The 16,586-nt window shown below is 39.2% G+C and overlaps 1 long non-coding RNA gene across 1 annotated transcript in view; it reads right to left on the reverse strand.

Annotated features, from left to right (window-relative positions):
- LOC147180476 (uncharacterized) overlaps positions 1 to 16,586 on the reverse strand; it is a 54,688-nt gene that overhangs the window by 11,786 nt on the left and 26,316 nt on the right. The window lies entirely within an intron of this gene.

The following is a 16,586-nucleotide window of genomic DNA, read 5'->3' on the forward strand; positions in this document are numbered from 1 at the left end:
GTTTACTTATGATTTTTGTTTCTCACTGTATTTCAATGAATGTCAACTGTGTATGTTTTTCTCAAGTGCTATTTTGTTATTATAGAAAACATATTGTTGCTTTTTTTTGTGGGCTACATAGACTAAGTGTTTTAAGTTACAAATGATAAGGACCAATGCAGATGGTTGAATAGCAGGAAGAAAAAGATCGCTATGATTAGTAGTGATTTATCGATAGATAAACATCATAGGGAAGATAAATTAATGTAAAGGATCCGTTTGACATTATTTGACTTGAATGTTTTTGTCGATTTAGGCTGCATTTAATCGTTCCTCTCCAAAACAAAACAGACATTGAGAGCCTGGGACAGAATCCTGAGCAACTGATAACAGGGGAATTCCCACACACGCACACACATAGTGCCTAAAAATGTTTCAGTAAAATTGACAAGAGCATGAGAGTAAAACACTTTCACTGTTATTTTTTTTATGAGTAATTATAGCTGTTTATTCATATGTAAGTGACGAAAAGGATTTCATGAAGCTTCTGATGAAATCCAAAATGTGGTAAAAATCCAGTTTGATTTTGGACAGAAATCGAAAGTTATTTTTGGTTTGCCTGTTTGTACTTTTGTTGTAGCTCAACAATGAGGTCATGCATCTGTGGAAAGCACCTTCAAGTTGCTACTTTAATCTCATTAACTCATTCACTGCCATTGACGGCTATAGACGTCAAAAATTCATTTGAACTATTTCTATTAGTTTCACTTTTTTTTCCCCACTTTTGTAAACGAGTATGAAAACTAGATTTTTTATTTAGATATAAAATTTGTGATTAATCGATTAATTACAATTAAAAAATGTAATCGTCTGACACCCCTAACTTTTAATAATCTTTTCTTTCTTTTTTATTAGGGGCATCAGGCAAATTTTTTAATTGTAATTAATCACATGACTTCACTAGTTAACTCAAGATTAATCACGAGTTTTACATCTGTTCTAAATGTACAATAACAAAATGTTTCTAGGTTTTCATACTCTTGTTAACAAAAGTGGAAAAAAAAGTAGTGAAACTAATAGAAATAGTTCAAATGAATTTTTGACGTCTATAGCCGTCAATGGCAGTGAATGAGTTAAGAATGAATGTAGTGAAATGCACCAGTGTGACTCGGCTCATTCTGCTACATTCCCATGGCCACATGAACACTCCTATCTATTTATTTATTTCAAGCATATTTTTGCAGTAGCAACACATATTTGAATACAAATGGTGCAGACGAACAATATAAAAATATAAAAATAATCACAGGCATATATTGTGTCATATAATTGTGACGCACCGACTGTTTACTTTATACAATATTATGCAGTGCTATTCTGCTTATTAATTTGTTGTTTTGGTCATTTATGTGGAATCACAACAACAGTATCAGAAAAAGATATTTTCTGATACTGTTTAACGCCGTATTGACAGCAAAGAAAAGAAACATTTTGATTCGTGTGCGGACAGGGCCTCAGGGTGTGTTTAACCCCAATTAAAGGACGTGCCACGTGAGATTGAATGTGGCTCATAGAAGTCAAAAGGTGGGCGGAGTCACACAAGAACCCAAGGATCACGCGTTGTTCTATTTATAACTTTTTTGTTTTTGTTTTTAAATAAAAAGTTTCCCTGTAATGTAATCAGACTCTTGTAGAAGGGAATTCTATTTAATGGTAGCCAGGTGTCATATCAAGTGAGGAGGAGGGCTATAATATTTCTTGAGTCATTTTCATTCCGCTGATCATCTTTTTATGAACGTCAATAAACGGCACACAGATGCCGCCTTTATCACAAAACAAACGTGTGTGTGCATTCGTAATCTGCTGCGGGTAAATACGAGCAGGTGTGTTTTGTGTGTGTGACACAACATGCAACAAAAATAAACGCACATTGCTAATGTTAGCTTAGCCTGTTGCTGCGGTGTTACACCGGACCAGCAGTCGCCACTTTGTTGCATTTGTGTGGTAAATACAGGACACCCTGAATCATATAAAGTCCAAATGTTTTAGGGGACTACAGTATCTGGAACAAAAGTTGGCAAGAACCAGACTTTCGTGTCAAGGAAATCAATTAACAGATTATATTTATAATCGGCAAAGTTGAGAAAGATGCCACTCATGTGAATGTCAGCCTCTAATTTATGACAGCTCACAGATAAGATGTGCTTTTACAGTAAGTATTTATTTGTTATGAACACCTGTAGCTAATATATCTCTTATCATCTTAGTGCTATATTTTCCCTTGATTGCATTGTCCGAAGCGATTATAAACTCACATGACTTTGTTTTGGTTGCAAGGGGGAAAAAAAAGTGCAACGTGAAATGACTTTGTTGTATAATGTGACCTTGTTGACAATATCAAAGAAACGATTCCTGGGAAACTGTAAAAATAATAATATATTTGGGTTTTTGTGATTATTGTGGCTAGCATGCAGCAAACAAGCAACTAGCATGTGGCTAGTAAACGAATAGCAATGAATAGCATATGACTAGTAAATGAGTAGCAACCTGCTGGTCATAAGATAGAGAAAATGTGACTTACCTTTTGACTAGAATGTGGCTAGTAAATGGCAAACAAGAAGAACATTTAACAAAGGTTTTTGTCTAAGTAAGTAGCCATCATAAATGTGACTACCTTTTGACAAGCGCATAGCTAGTAGGTTTAATGGATAGCTAACATGAGGAAAATATTATTGACTTTGGGCTCTCGTGTGGCTAGTAAGTAGCATGTGGCTAACTAGCATATGGCTAGTAATTGACCAGCAGGAAGCAAACATGCCGAAAGTTAGGCGAGCATGTGGCCTAGGTAGCAAAAAATGAGGCAAACTTTTGCCTAGCAGGTAGCTAACAGTTGGTTAGGATGTGGCAAACATGCAACTTACTGTACATTTGATAAGCAAGTAACTAAAATGCGGCTATTTAGTGGCTAAAAATTAAGCCAACAAGAAGAAAGCTAGCATGTTAGCTAGCATTCTGTAAACATGTGACTGGCATTTGGATCCCATGAAGGACAATTTAGGTTTCAATAAACCCAACATGCACTCTTTTGGGGCGAGGAAGGAAGCTGGAGTATCGGGAGAGCAAACTCCATAACACCCTGTTTTTTATTTGTTTGTTTTTTAAAAGAACAAATATTATATAAAATGTGTATTTTTTTCATACAAGATATCACAATACTTTTTAATATATTTTCTAAAGCTGAATATTGCAAGTGTCAAGCTTTTTTTTTTTTTAACATAAAAAAGTGGAAAATATATTTTTGAATGTTTTTAATAGCCCTTGTGTATCACAAATACAATACTGTTCATACTTGTCACGGTTCCATGGAATCAAATGCTTTCTGTCGAACGCACACCAACACAATAGATTACATAAGGTGGCTGTTGCGAGAGCACTGTGAGTGTCATGGTTACCCCTCTGGTGAAGAAAAAAAAAAAAAGAGGAGAAAGGGCTTAGTTGTTGCTGCTGTAAAACCATGGTGATAGCACTTTTTATCCTTCCAAAGAATTATAGAGCAACCTTGAGTTTGGACAAAGTTCAGGCGAAGGGAGTTGTTGGTATCATTCTGTGGCGAGCGCTCAAATATGTCTTCAATGGAGTCAACACTCCCACTTTGACAAGCTGCACAAATTCCGCACAATTTTTGCTTGACGCTGAACTTGTTTGTTTCTTGTGTCACGTCGTAAATATTCAGCCACACCTGTTAAATAAGCTATGTGACATTTTTTGTCGTTTTTTTTTTTTTAAGAGGAGAAAATCCTTTTAGGGCAGCATGTTGAACTAGTGGGTGGCATTTCACAGTCAAGACCTTCCTGTGTTGAGTAAGCATGTTCCCTCCATATTGTGCATTTTTTCCCACAATTTAGACCAACCCAGCTTACTTATTCTCATAAAGCAAAGTAGAGTCTTGAGGTGAAAAAGTAAAAGCAAGCGCCCATACACACTTTGTGTATTTTCCCTCATGGAAACAGCACTTCATCACCAAGGGTGGTCTCTTAGTGCCCACTCCGCGGCGCAGATGTGCTTCTGCCATGTCATGAAGCTAGTGCGTGACCTCTGCGCTGCATATGATTGGCCATTATTAAAGTCGGTCAGCTGTGACCACTCCCACAGCGGCGCAGTTGTCGTCTGCGCAATTACCAACGCTAGGTTAAACCTGCCTCCACGCAGGATTTACGCCGGCTAATGAAAATCAAGCTCATAGTGCTTCTGACAGTGCAGACCGGGTGTCACTTGAAAATGGCGAATTTTCACCCAGCCTAGCTTCTGAGTCATGTGTGGAGAAACTCGGTTATGTAAATAAGATGCAGTGTTCTTTTTTTTCTTTAAAAAAACAAACTATAGCTGTTTCAAAAATTCAATCATTACCATTACATCTATTATGTACACTTTTTTTTTTAATATAGCCAATTTAAGCAAAACTATTTCCATTGCTATCATCGTTGTTTGTTACCATACGCCAACAAACCACCTTGTGAAAAAGATTATGAAATGATCTTTTTTCAACTAACTAGCATCGAGGTTAAACACCACTTGGATGTAATTCACGACCCCCGATAGCGTCAACAAAGCTGAACCCACCTGAACGTCACGTGTGGGACTCACACACGTTGTAATCATTTATACAACGTGAGCAGGTAACAGCTGCGTTGTCATGCGCGCCTCAGGGCAACGCAGTGAACACGCGTGTTGACATAAACTTATCAGACGCGCGAAGTGAAGGAAGCGAAGATACGTTCTTATGAGAAGCAACACAACAACCTTGTTTCCTTCCCGTGACTGCGTGGACATGCTTATCAGGATGTGAGAGAATAAAAATGGAGTTGTTGATGAATTCACCAAAGTGGGAGGATGTAATTTAGTATTTTACAGCACAGTAGACATTCCAAAACATTTCAGTTCTTTACTACTTGCTATTGTGTAACGTCTCAGTTATTCATGAACAAACTTAACAGCCTATCAAGAATGAAGGAGAAGCACATTCAAAATGTAGACGTAAATGAATAGATGTAAAAAATTCATTCCAACTATTTCAATTAGTTTAACATTTTTTTCCACTTTTGTTAACAAGAGTATGAAAACCTAAAAACATTTTGTTATTGTACATTTATAACAGATATAAAATTTGTGATTAATCGTGAGTTAACTATTAAAGTCATGCGATTAATTACAATTACAAATTTTAATCGCCTGACGTGATTTAAAAAAAAAGATTTTAAAAAATTTGGGTCGTCACTAACTCAACTCATGATTTATCACAAATTGTATATCTGTTCTAAATGTACAATAAAAAAATCTAGGTTTTCATACTCTTGTTAACAAAAGTGGGGAAAAAATGTTAAACTAATAGAAATAGTTCAAATGAATCTTTGACATCTATAGCCGTCAATGGCAGTGAATGAGTTAAGCGTGCAAAGTGCAAATCTATAGTCCAGTGTGTAGTGTAGGTTCTTGTAAGGAGAGTTGTGCAAAACACACAAACTGACTCATGTAAACAAAATCATAACATCAATTTAAAGACTAGTGAAATGTGTTTTCATTTTGTGTTATCTTTGCAGGAGAGTGATTTAAAATGTTATGGCTGCCGCAAAATGGCTGCTACTACAAGTTTTGCGGAAGTGTCCATCAGCGGTAATAAATAACATCCCTTCTACTACCATGCAGATGCACTGGCACTCAAGGTAAAGCACTACTTACTTTATGAGTTTTCTATTAATCTTTCAACCTCACTTTATGGGATGTTTTTGCTGCCGGGCTTCATGGCCGCGGCCACCTTTGAATGAGTTGGCCGGTATTAACCTGGGTGACTAGACGTCCCTTTTGGCAGGGACAGTCCTGTTTTTGAGCCCTGGGTCCCGTTTCCCGGCGTTTTTTTGCCAACCTCGTTGTTTTATGCCGCCATTACGCAGATCCCGTCCCGGTGTCCTGTTTTTTTGCCATGTGTATGTCAATCACACGGTTGTCATAGCGATTCATACAATAAACCCATTAAAAGGAAATGTAACTCTTAATTCCTTCCTCTTTACTTTTACAAATTCACGTTTCCATCCACATCTAATTGGTAGCAAAATACGCATTGACCAGAACTATAAGTACTTCCTGCTTTCGTACCTAAGAATCATGGGAAATGCAGTCCTGATGTAGGTCATGTTTGTTGTTGTTGTTTTTCTTTTCTGCTTTTTGTGTGTGTGTGTGGGGGGGGGGGGGGGGTGCGTGTGTGGTCTTGTTTTTGTTACATAGTGGGGCCATTTCGGGATTTCACAAAATTGTGGGGCCCACCCGTCCATGTGGGGCCCCACAAGTTTAGACCTCTTTTTGAGGGTCAAGACTTGGTTTTAGAGTTTGAATTAGGTTATGGTTGAGGTGAGGGTAAGGAATAGGGGTAGGCAATCATTTTTGATGGTTGGGGTTAAGGGAAGGGGCTTGGAAAAGCATTATGTTAATGAGATGGCCCCGCAAAGTTAGTAAAACAAAATTGTGTGTATGTGTGTGTTTGTGCTCTTTAATTCACCTGAAACCTGTTAAAAAATACCCTTTGCCTTAACCGGATACTTCAGAGTCCCGCCAGAGTCGTGAAGTTGTCAGGAGACCAGAGGAAGGATCAAAGGAAAGAAAGATGAAACAAAGTGAAATCCAGCACCAACTAGACACCACCTACCACCCACAGTTACAAAACCAGAATCTTTCACCAACCCCTTTTTACCTGTATATCCATCTCCATATAAGTCCTACTATCAATGGCGGTATATTTCCAGTGTTACAATGTGTGACCAGCGTAAAAAGTTCCTTTTGGACCAAACAAGATTTATTGAATTAGTTATTTTAAAATAAAAAAGGTGCAAATAAATACATTTACACAACTCAAAAGTAGTATTAATATTTTTTTATTTTTGTTTACGATAATGGCAATTTTGTAATAATTGAAATTGTAATTGAATTTAGATTGAATTGCACAGCCCTCGACCAGCGTGAGGTAAACAGCACAGACAGGTTCCAATAACTTTTGGGAGTGCATTGGCTTGTTTAGCGCTGTTGAACTGACAACCGAGATAGCATTTAGCATTAGCGATGGCCACCCTGTCGGCCGTCTGCAAAGATGCCGTTATATAAAATAAAGTGCCCCCTATATGTCAAAATTGGAACTAAAGGTTGATCTAGACCAGTATTCACAACAAACAAACAATGGCAACAATTGTGTTAGCCACTCTAGTTCTCAGTGGCTCAATTATTGACGATATTACAAGGCCTGTCTTCTACAGCTTCTCTATTTCCCTTCATGCCTGATGACAACAGATGACTGTTTTCAATTTCTTGCCACAAATGAGTAGCACTCACATTTTCACATTTTTTCCCCACATTACAGCTCCAGTTTCAGGGCCAAATGGCTTTAAAAATGAATTCCAAGTGTGACAAGACCGTCCCCTTCCACCCACAAGCATGATCCGTTAGCACATGACAGGATACATGACCATGGCAATGCTAATCGCACGGCGGTGTGAGTCAGCCTCCGAGTGCATGTTGCTTGTTCACGTAATTTCAGCTGAATACATATATGCGAACATGAGATCCTGCTGTGCACAAAAGGTGCTTGTCCTTCTGCGTTTGACACATTTAACGGTGATATAAATAAACAGGCGATGTGTTTTCCAGTGCTCAGCTACTGGACTTTTCTGCTCAATCTTCTCGGACATTTAATGTGATGCATTTTCCAGAAACAAAACTTAACCCACCGTTATCATGCAAACTTTAAACAGATGTTTTTGTTTCTCTCTAACAGCTTCTTCTCCTTGTGATCATCAACACCTCAGGTGTCAAATGTCACACGTTATGAACCTTCCATGCTTAAAAAAAGCGTTAATGCCAACCTTTTGCTTCTCTCCACTGGCAGTATGTACTAAATCAGGGCTGTGCAAACTTCAAAAGGAAGTCAACCTTAAATATTTCTTGACAATAATATGTTTTATGTGACTTCACTAGTCTAAACATGACATTCTGATTATTATTACATTTGTGGAATATGAGTTATGAAGCTAAATCCAGCCCTTTTTATCCATCTCAGGGGGCGGCCATTTTGCCACTTGAGTGAAAATGACATTGCAGTTGCTCAGGCAACGACCAATCACAGCTCACCTGTTTTCTGAAGCTGAGCTGTGATTGGTTTTTACCTGAGACCTGAGCAACCGTGATGTCACTTTCACTTGACAGGAAGTAGCAAAATGGCCGCCTTCTGATATTGATAAAAACTGCTGGATTTTTGCTGCTTAACTCATATTCCACTAACACAATATTAACCAAAATACTGTATTTAGACTAGTGGGGCTGCATAGAATATAATATTGTCCCAAAAAATGTGGGGTAAAACCAATCTTCCACCCAATTTTGTATTGTTCATAAATTGTAATTATTCAAAACAACTGCTACATCACAGTGTTCTGTTTAGAGGTGATAAGCAAATTTTGGAGTGGTCCACAACCAAGTGACTTACTAGAAAAACCAAAGCGAGCCAAAACAAGACAAATCTGCAGTAAATTGACATTTTTAGGACCATTAATTGGACATTGAGAAGGAGTTTTGGCTTATTAGCTTTATTCACTTTAATGAAGAGAAATGTTGTTTCTATTTTAGTTTTCAATTTATATTTTAGTTTTCAATTAGTTGTTAGTTTCTTTGTGGTTTTTGTATATCATTAGCTTTTTCAACACTCAACACTTTCATGCCCCACTTTTAACAAGAAAGAAAGAAAGAAAGAAAGAAAGAAAGAAAGAAAGAAAGAAAGAAAGAAAGAAAGAAAGAAAGAAAGAAAGAAAGAAAGAAAGAAAGAAAGAAAGAAAGAAAGAAAGAAAGAAAGAAAGAAAGAAAATAGTGATGTAGGGCGTTCCAAACATTGTTTTGAGTATATGTTGTGGGCCGCCAAAAAATGGGAGGTGGGCCACAAAGTGCCCCCAAGCCACAGCTTGGACAAGCTGTACTAAATAAACAATTTGATGTTTTCTTCAGAGAAAAGATTCCAAGTGGACTGCACCCCATGCTGGTTTATAACCACAGTAGGTGGTAGGATTTTTTGTACTGACGCCTCTGGTGAGTCATGACTCGGAGACCTCATGCGGGGCTAACGACGAATTTATGAAAGGTAGGCCAGTGTGAACTCTTCACACTGCCACTGGAAAACGTGACACTGGAGGTGCAAATACGGGGGAGGGGGGGGGGATGTTTTATTTGCCTCGGATCCTTACGCAATTGGAGTAATTTCCTCAGCTGGCTACGAACGCGTAGAGTGGATCTCCAGCTGTGACAGCAGCTGCGGTTGTCTCGTCAAAGGATGAATGTGGACAATGATCCAACTCTTGTTTGTAAAGAATACAGAGCGAGTGATACATAAAGAGTACTACACAGTAAATTCTGTAGAGTCAATTTGACTCTATTTAGAGTGGGACCAAATAGACTCAGTTTTAGAGTAATATTTACACTTGGAAGAGAGTAAAATAATTGGGGGGGGGGGGGAGAAATAAAAGTCATTCAAGGGTTGAGGAACAAACTCACGACCTTGATCTTGGGAGACAGCAGATCTAGTCAATGAGCCACGCAGCTCCTGCTGTGTGTTAGTATATCGCTCGTGTCAGCTGGAATCATAACTCCAAGAGATCAAAAATGATGTTTTTGGTCTCCTCTTGGAGATAAGCAAACAGTAGGAGTGTCATAGCTCAGGTAGTAGTGTGGCATGCTGAACAGAGGTGACAAATCCTGATCCAGAAAGTCAAAACCCTGCCACAGTTTTAGCTCCAGGTGCTAGCTAGCTAGCATCAGGGGCTAAAGCCAAACTGTGGCAGGGTTTTGACTTTCTGGACCTGGATTAACCACCTCTGATGCTGAAGGTCGTGAGTTCATTCCTCAACCCTTGAGTGACTTTTATCGATATATATTTTTTCCAATTTTTTATTTTACTTTCTTCAAAGTGTAAATATTACTCTAAAACCGAGTCTATTTTGTCCCACTCTAAAAAGAGTCTGATTAACTCTAAATAGGGTCAAATTTACTCTACAGAATTTACTGTGTAGCACTAAAATATAGTCTATGTACTCTACATTCAAAATCTAAATAATAAATGAAGACGCTAGCACTCACTACTGGAACGACGTTGATGCGATGTATGTTTTATTCATGTGGTCGTAAAATGCACCATTCACATTCTGATACAACAGTATTTGCTTGAACCAATGGAGTCACATTCGTGAAAAACGACTGCTGTTAGATTTGTGATTGGATAAGCGATCGTGCGGAATTCGCAAATCATAAATATGGGAGGCGCCACTGTTTTGTGTGAGGTCACCACACACACTGCATTACATCAATACTTTGGCATGACATAACACTTTGCCTGCATCCAAACCCATTTTAATGTCTGAGTGTGACACATTTATCATCTTTGCATTCATCATCTTCTTCCCTTCCCCAAAATGAAATCTTTATTAAATGTGCATCAATCCAGCCAAACAAGGCGCTTGGATCGATGCTCTGTCGGATTAGCAGACGTGTAATCGATACGCGCTCGAGAAGAAGAACGTCATGCACTTCGCAGTCACAGCAGATCAATGCGGATGAAAATTTGGATGAATGAAAATGTTTTGGATTCTTCGCTCTGAGATCAATTGTGTCCTTCGAAATGACCACAAATGCACACTGCAGGTATGCGCAATATTATGCTGCCTGACTGAGGTGAATAAAATATCGATGAAAATGAAAGTTTTCATCCAAAGAGCCTGCAGTCTGTTTGCACGCTTGTCGAGAAGCACAGAGAGCAATGAGGAATGTATGAATGATGTAGGAGGACGGGCCGATAGTAGCGTGCCTCTCTCGGCTCTGCGGCGAGTGGGAAGAAGACGAGTGGCAGAAATGGAGGAGATGCGGGGAGGAGGTGAGGGGATATAATAGCTTTCTTTCCCAGCAGCAGTGCTTGCAGACAGCCAGGCACCTCCCAGGGGTCCCCGTCGTTTTTTTTTTTTGTGTGTGTGTTTTTTTTTTTACCATCTTCCTCACTTACCTCACCTGTCCTGCATTTTGTTCCTCCCTCCTTCAGGTTCACTTTCCCCGCCGTGCTTCTAAATCGGACTCAAAGTGGGAAGACGGGCCTTCGAGTGCAGAATACCAAGCAGATGTGGAGACAAGACACTAAAGCAGAGAGAGGAGGGGGCGCTGATGTCACAGCTCAGACCAGACCCGCCGGCTAAACAAGGTTACGCCACTCGTTCGTGATCCATCATCCTATTTTGCTTAATGCTATCAAGTGCTGCGTCACCCATTCAAAACTACACAGCAATATATTGCGTGTGATACTAGAATGGGAAGTAGAGGTCAAAGCTCTGCCAAGGCCATCCATAAATCTATTTTCCATAGCGCTTGCAGCCCCAGATGACTTGAGGGACTTGGACTTGACACCAGTCAATCAGAGGGCACATCAAGACTCCAGATTACCCTAAATGATGGATGGGCAACAGGAGGCCTTCTGAGAGACCCCTGCATTTAAGAAAAAAAATAAATGGCAATAAATATTCATCATATGTTTTCAACAAAAATGGGGGGGGGGGGGGGGCAACAGGAAAAAATAAATCGAAAATATATCGAAAAAACTGAGAAAGTAGTTTTACATTGTAATATCACCATTTACCAATAGATGGCAGAGGGCTCAGTTGCGCTTACATCAGTTACACCGCTTACACCTGTATAGTGCCCTCGACTACAACATTAGTAGGCCTAATATTTTTTGTAGATTTGGAATGATATAAAATAGTACCTCAATAATACTCAAATTTTGAGTGAGTTGATTTATGTGGGGGGGTGAATGTACAAAGTGAGTAAGTAAAGTTGGGGGTAACGCAAAAAAGCGCAAACAATACTAACTGTATGGACGCATTCACGACGTTGATATAAGCTATCGAACTGTATTTTTGTTTTGTTTGTTTGACAATTTAGGGCAGGCCAATCTACTATCTTAACATGCTAGTATTTGATCAAAATTACGCAAAAATCAAACGTGTTTAACACACAATGATAATTAGTTTGAACATTAATATATTTTTTAATACTATTCTAGACAAAAACTGAGCTCAAACTATCACACATACTAAAATGTGACTAAAACAAAAAAGCATTTTGTCCAAATGTCTAAAACTAAGATAGCTGCCAAAGATGCCACTGCTTGTAAACAATAAACAATGACAAAGAGGATTATCAGTGCTTACTCTGTATCCAATAATCCGAGTGTGCCAGAGGAGACAAATCCTGAAAATGAGTCTGACTCCTTTTGTGAGGAAACGGCCATGGCAAAAAAAAAAAAAAAAAAGAGGCAGGAAATGTTCAGCTGGCTGTGGTATTTCAAGGATACAAAATTCAATGAACTGCAATTTCTGCTGTTGGAGAACACACACAGTTTCTGCATTTACTGTTAACGGATTAGGAAAGGAGATAATACATCCATCCATCTATCCACTGTAAAAAATAAAAATAAAAATAAAAGAGGAAAGTGAACATTATCTCTCACTCACATTCACACCTATGGTAAATTTTTGGGGATGTTTTGGATTTGAATCAATAATTAGGACAAGTATATATTATAAATATATATAATACTAAATAAATATATTGAAAACTTCGGCAGCGTATGATGTTCAGACCAAACTAACATTCAAATTGATATTTGCTGCACGGCTTTAAGACACTGCTTATGTAATAAAACCGAGAGTCTGCTTTTACAAAAAGAAAAGTCTGTTAGAATGAAGACCATTGTTTAATTAGTCAATGAAATTAGCTTTCTACTAATTACAATTACAGCATCTTTTTCTTCAAAATCCTTCAGTAGAGGGTACGCACACTCCGTAATGTGGTTCAAAACAGAAGGGAGAAGAGTTATTCAAGGATAAATGGACTTGACTCTCCACTCCTCTGTGAACGTCCCTGAGCGCTCGCAAACTTGCAAGAATTTAAATATTTCATGAGGAGGAAATCTTGCAGCTGGCATGAGCCAGTAACTGTGCTGCTGTGATCATTTCTAACATTACATCATGTTAGTCTACTGCATATAAATAGGGAGATATTCTGTTAAATTTTATCCAAGTTTAATTTGTTCCGTGACTATGTTCGTAACACCCAACACTCATCTCAAATCATCTCTCTCAATTGAAATGAATAGAAATACTATTAATTCTTTCATGCACACACAAATGAAGAAGAGTTTCAAAACTACTGCAAGTGACTCACTCTGTAAGCCGCAGTAATATTAGTGGTTTTTCGCAGTGGATAAAGAATATGCCTGAGTATTGTTAGTGTCTGTCTACTTGTGTTGGGCATCTTTTGTGCTAAAATATTCATTGCTTTGTGTTAGCAGCATTATGCTAACGGGCTTCAAGGCAAAGTTGTGTGGTTGTTTTAAATACCAATCATCCTGTTGAACCACATTAAATGAGTGTACATTTGGTTCCTCTCTAATAAGAGAATTATATTACTATGAGCCTCACAATTTCACTAATTCATATTCAAGTCTTGACCAGACTTTGAGCAGAATTTGTAAAAAAAACAACCCAACAACGTTATTTTACAACAAATACTCGTGGTGGTAACATTTCACCGAGTTTCTGGCAATTCCCTTAACATCATCGCAACGCAACACAGCTCAGAGTTTACTTTACTTAATAAAGGAGACTTTAGAGGAGGTGCCTGAAGATTTGCATTGTGGGACATGCTGGAGTGAGAGCAGACGTTGCACGAGCCGTGCATTCATATTCATATGAGCGCCAGCAGTCAGGGTTTAGAAATCCGTTTCGAGGTCTGTTTATAATGGAGAGGGGGGGAGGGGGGACAAGCTGTACGGCTGGAGCAGCTTTGGAAAAGTGTGGAAGGCCTTGTATGGTCCTCAGCAGGTGGGATCAACCCCTCAAGCCCCCTACTGACATGCACACTTGAAAAAAAAATGGGGAAAAGCATGAAAACGTTAAGTACGGACATAACTGGGCGGTATATTTAGATCACAAGAAATCCAGCAAAAGCAGCAGGTCCTGACTTGACACTTGACTTGGGTGATTACAAGGCCCCCCAATACATCCCCCCCGCCACCAGCCCAACAAACCCATCCTCCACCACCGCTGCTAAACGACTCGGGGCCCCTCGACTCGGCACAAAGACGCGGCTGCTCGTCTGTCAAGCGGAGGCGCAAAAACAGAGAGGGGGCCCCTACTGGTTCCTATTCAGCCCCACAGAATGACATTATTGAAATCCCAGCCGTGGCTGTCCAAGTGGGGAGGAGGTGGGCTCGCACCTGTCCCTGTAGTACGCCCGCCTCAGAAGAAGACAAGATAGAGACGGAAGAACGGGCGGTGGGGAGGCACAGGAATGCGGTGATGCACGACCATGCCAGCTGTTACCGCAGATATTTGGTGCTTTCTCGCAAGAGCAGTACTTTCCTCATCGTTTTAAAAATGGTCACACCACAACAATTCTTTAGCTTGAAAACAAAACAAACAATGGAAGGCCACACTGAAAAGTAAAATTATCAGGAAAAAAAAGCTTCCAAGAATAAAGACCCTTGATCTTAACCGGATACTTTAGAGTCCCGCCAGATTTGTGAAGTTGTCAGGAGACCAGAGCAAGGATCAAAGGAAAGAAAGATGAAACAAAGTGAAATCCAACACCAACTAGACACCACCTTCCACCCACAGAGTTACAAAACCAGAATCTTTCCCCAACCTCAGATACATCTAAATTCCAACAGATTAGGGAGAACTCAAGAGACCAGAGGAAAGACTAAAGGAAGGAAGAAAGAATAGATGAAGCAGAGTAAGATCGACAAACACCAACCTCCGCTGATTCAGCGACTAGTGGGAGAAGCAAAATCTTCTTGAGTTTCAGTAGATGCTGGTGTGGTGGATCTGGCCTGCATGTGAACCTCCACCAAGGAGGCGAGCCACATTTGCAACATTTTGGAAAAAGCAGGACTTTAGATCTGCCATAAATATAGGCAAAAACCTTTGCACAATCAGATTGTTTGTTGTTGCGAGTTGAGCTCAGTGCCACCATACAGGTATTGTTAGGAATTTCCAGATGAGGTCCCCAGGGAAGTGGCCCTGCGGCCTTCGCAGGGAAAAAAGTATCCAGAATGGATTTCCGACATTCCAGTTCTTGTCATGTTTATCCAAATGAAATTCCGATACAGTAAACTTGTCTTTGAGTATTTAATATAACAAATAGGAAATACAAAAACTATGGTTGAGTAAAAACTTCAGCGCTAGGTCGTACGCCCATTTCCCGTGGCGGCTCGATTTTTACGATTCCAATTCCATTTTTGATTCTGCTTAACGATTCGATTCTTTATTGATTCTCTTATTGATTCTCTTATTGATTCAGTTTTGGAAAAAAGATGAATAAACATAGATTAGCATCCACTTTTTTATGTCTTAGTTGTATCTGTAAACATGTTTAAAAGTGAAGTTTTAAGTTTCAATGGGGTCCACAGAAAAAAAGAAAAGAAAAAGAAAAACTATTTGAAAATAAACACCGCAAAAATTTCTTACATCATCTTCTGTAGAAATCTACAAAATACAACTTCGATTATTTCATGACAATAATGTCCAACTCCAGTCACATTTCAACACTCATCTGAACTCCTCCTCCCTGCCTCAGTCAAAACAGACGCAGCCAGTAGACTGGTGTGTGACTCCCGTGAAGAGAGTCAGTGTGGTCGTGTGGAAGTAGCAAGTGTTGCTTTTAAGTCATGGTTCGTTCTGTACATCTTTGCACGTTTGTTGCTCGGCGCGCACGGAAATGACGTCAACGTCCCACACCGAACCGATAAGGGAATCGTTAGCAAAAACGGCAAACGATGCCAAGGAATTGAAACACTGGGAGTCGGTTCTCAACAAGAACCGGTTTTCGATTCCCATGGAATCATCGTCACAGAATTCTTAACAGCACAAAGTCAAATCAAGTTTATTTATATTCCTCAGACCCGAAAAACAGCATATTTGTTCAACCATTAGGCATTACATCATCAAAGAGAGGAAGCCATTTTGAACACTTTAGATAATAAATAAATAACTTGTAAACATAACACCCACACACGTGGACTGACCAATAGTGATAGATATTTAAAAACATATTTAAATTGTGACTTATAAGGTTTGGGCCCAGACCTGTTCCTTGGATTTAATACTCCATGTGTTGACCTGCAGAATGTGGAAAGCTGTCTGCATGGTCTGCACATTTGCCGATACAAGCTGATTTGTTTTGTACGGGCGAATATGTGAAATCTCACATTCTTCTGTTCCTTCATAATCTAAAGTCCATCTGTTGCTTCACTCATTACTCCCCGCTCATGTATATGAGACACGCTGTGTTTATGTGAATTCCGATCCCACTCGTCAAACTTTAAAGTGGCTTTATCTTTACAGCACATGATGACACACCTGTTTCAATAATAAATAAATAAACTTATCTAAGGGGATTGTTCCATTTCCCCCCTGTTGACATGAGCAAAATCTTCAAAGAAAATCAGCATGACACGCCTCTTCGCTATCACTGCATTG

Source organism: Leptonotus elevatus, chromosome 1, assembly GCF_054856555.1.
Source record: "Leptonotus elevatus isolate MCC_2025b chromosome 1, RoL_Lele_1.0, whole genome shotgun sequence".
NCBI classification, from domain to species: Eukaryota; Metazoa; Chordata; class Actinopteri; order Syngnathiformes; family Syngnathidae; genus Leptonotus; species Leptonotus elevatus.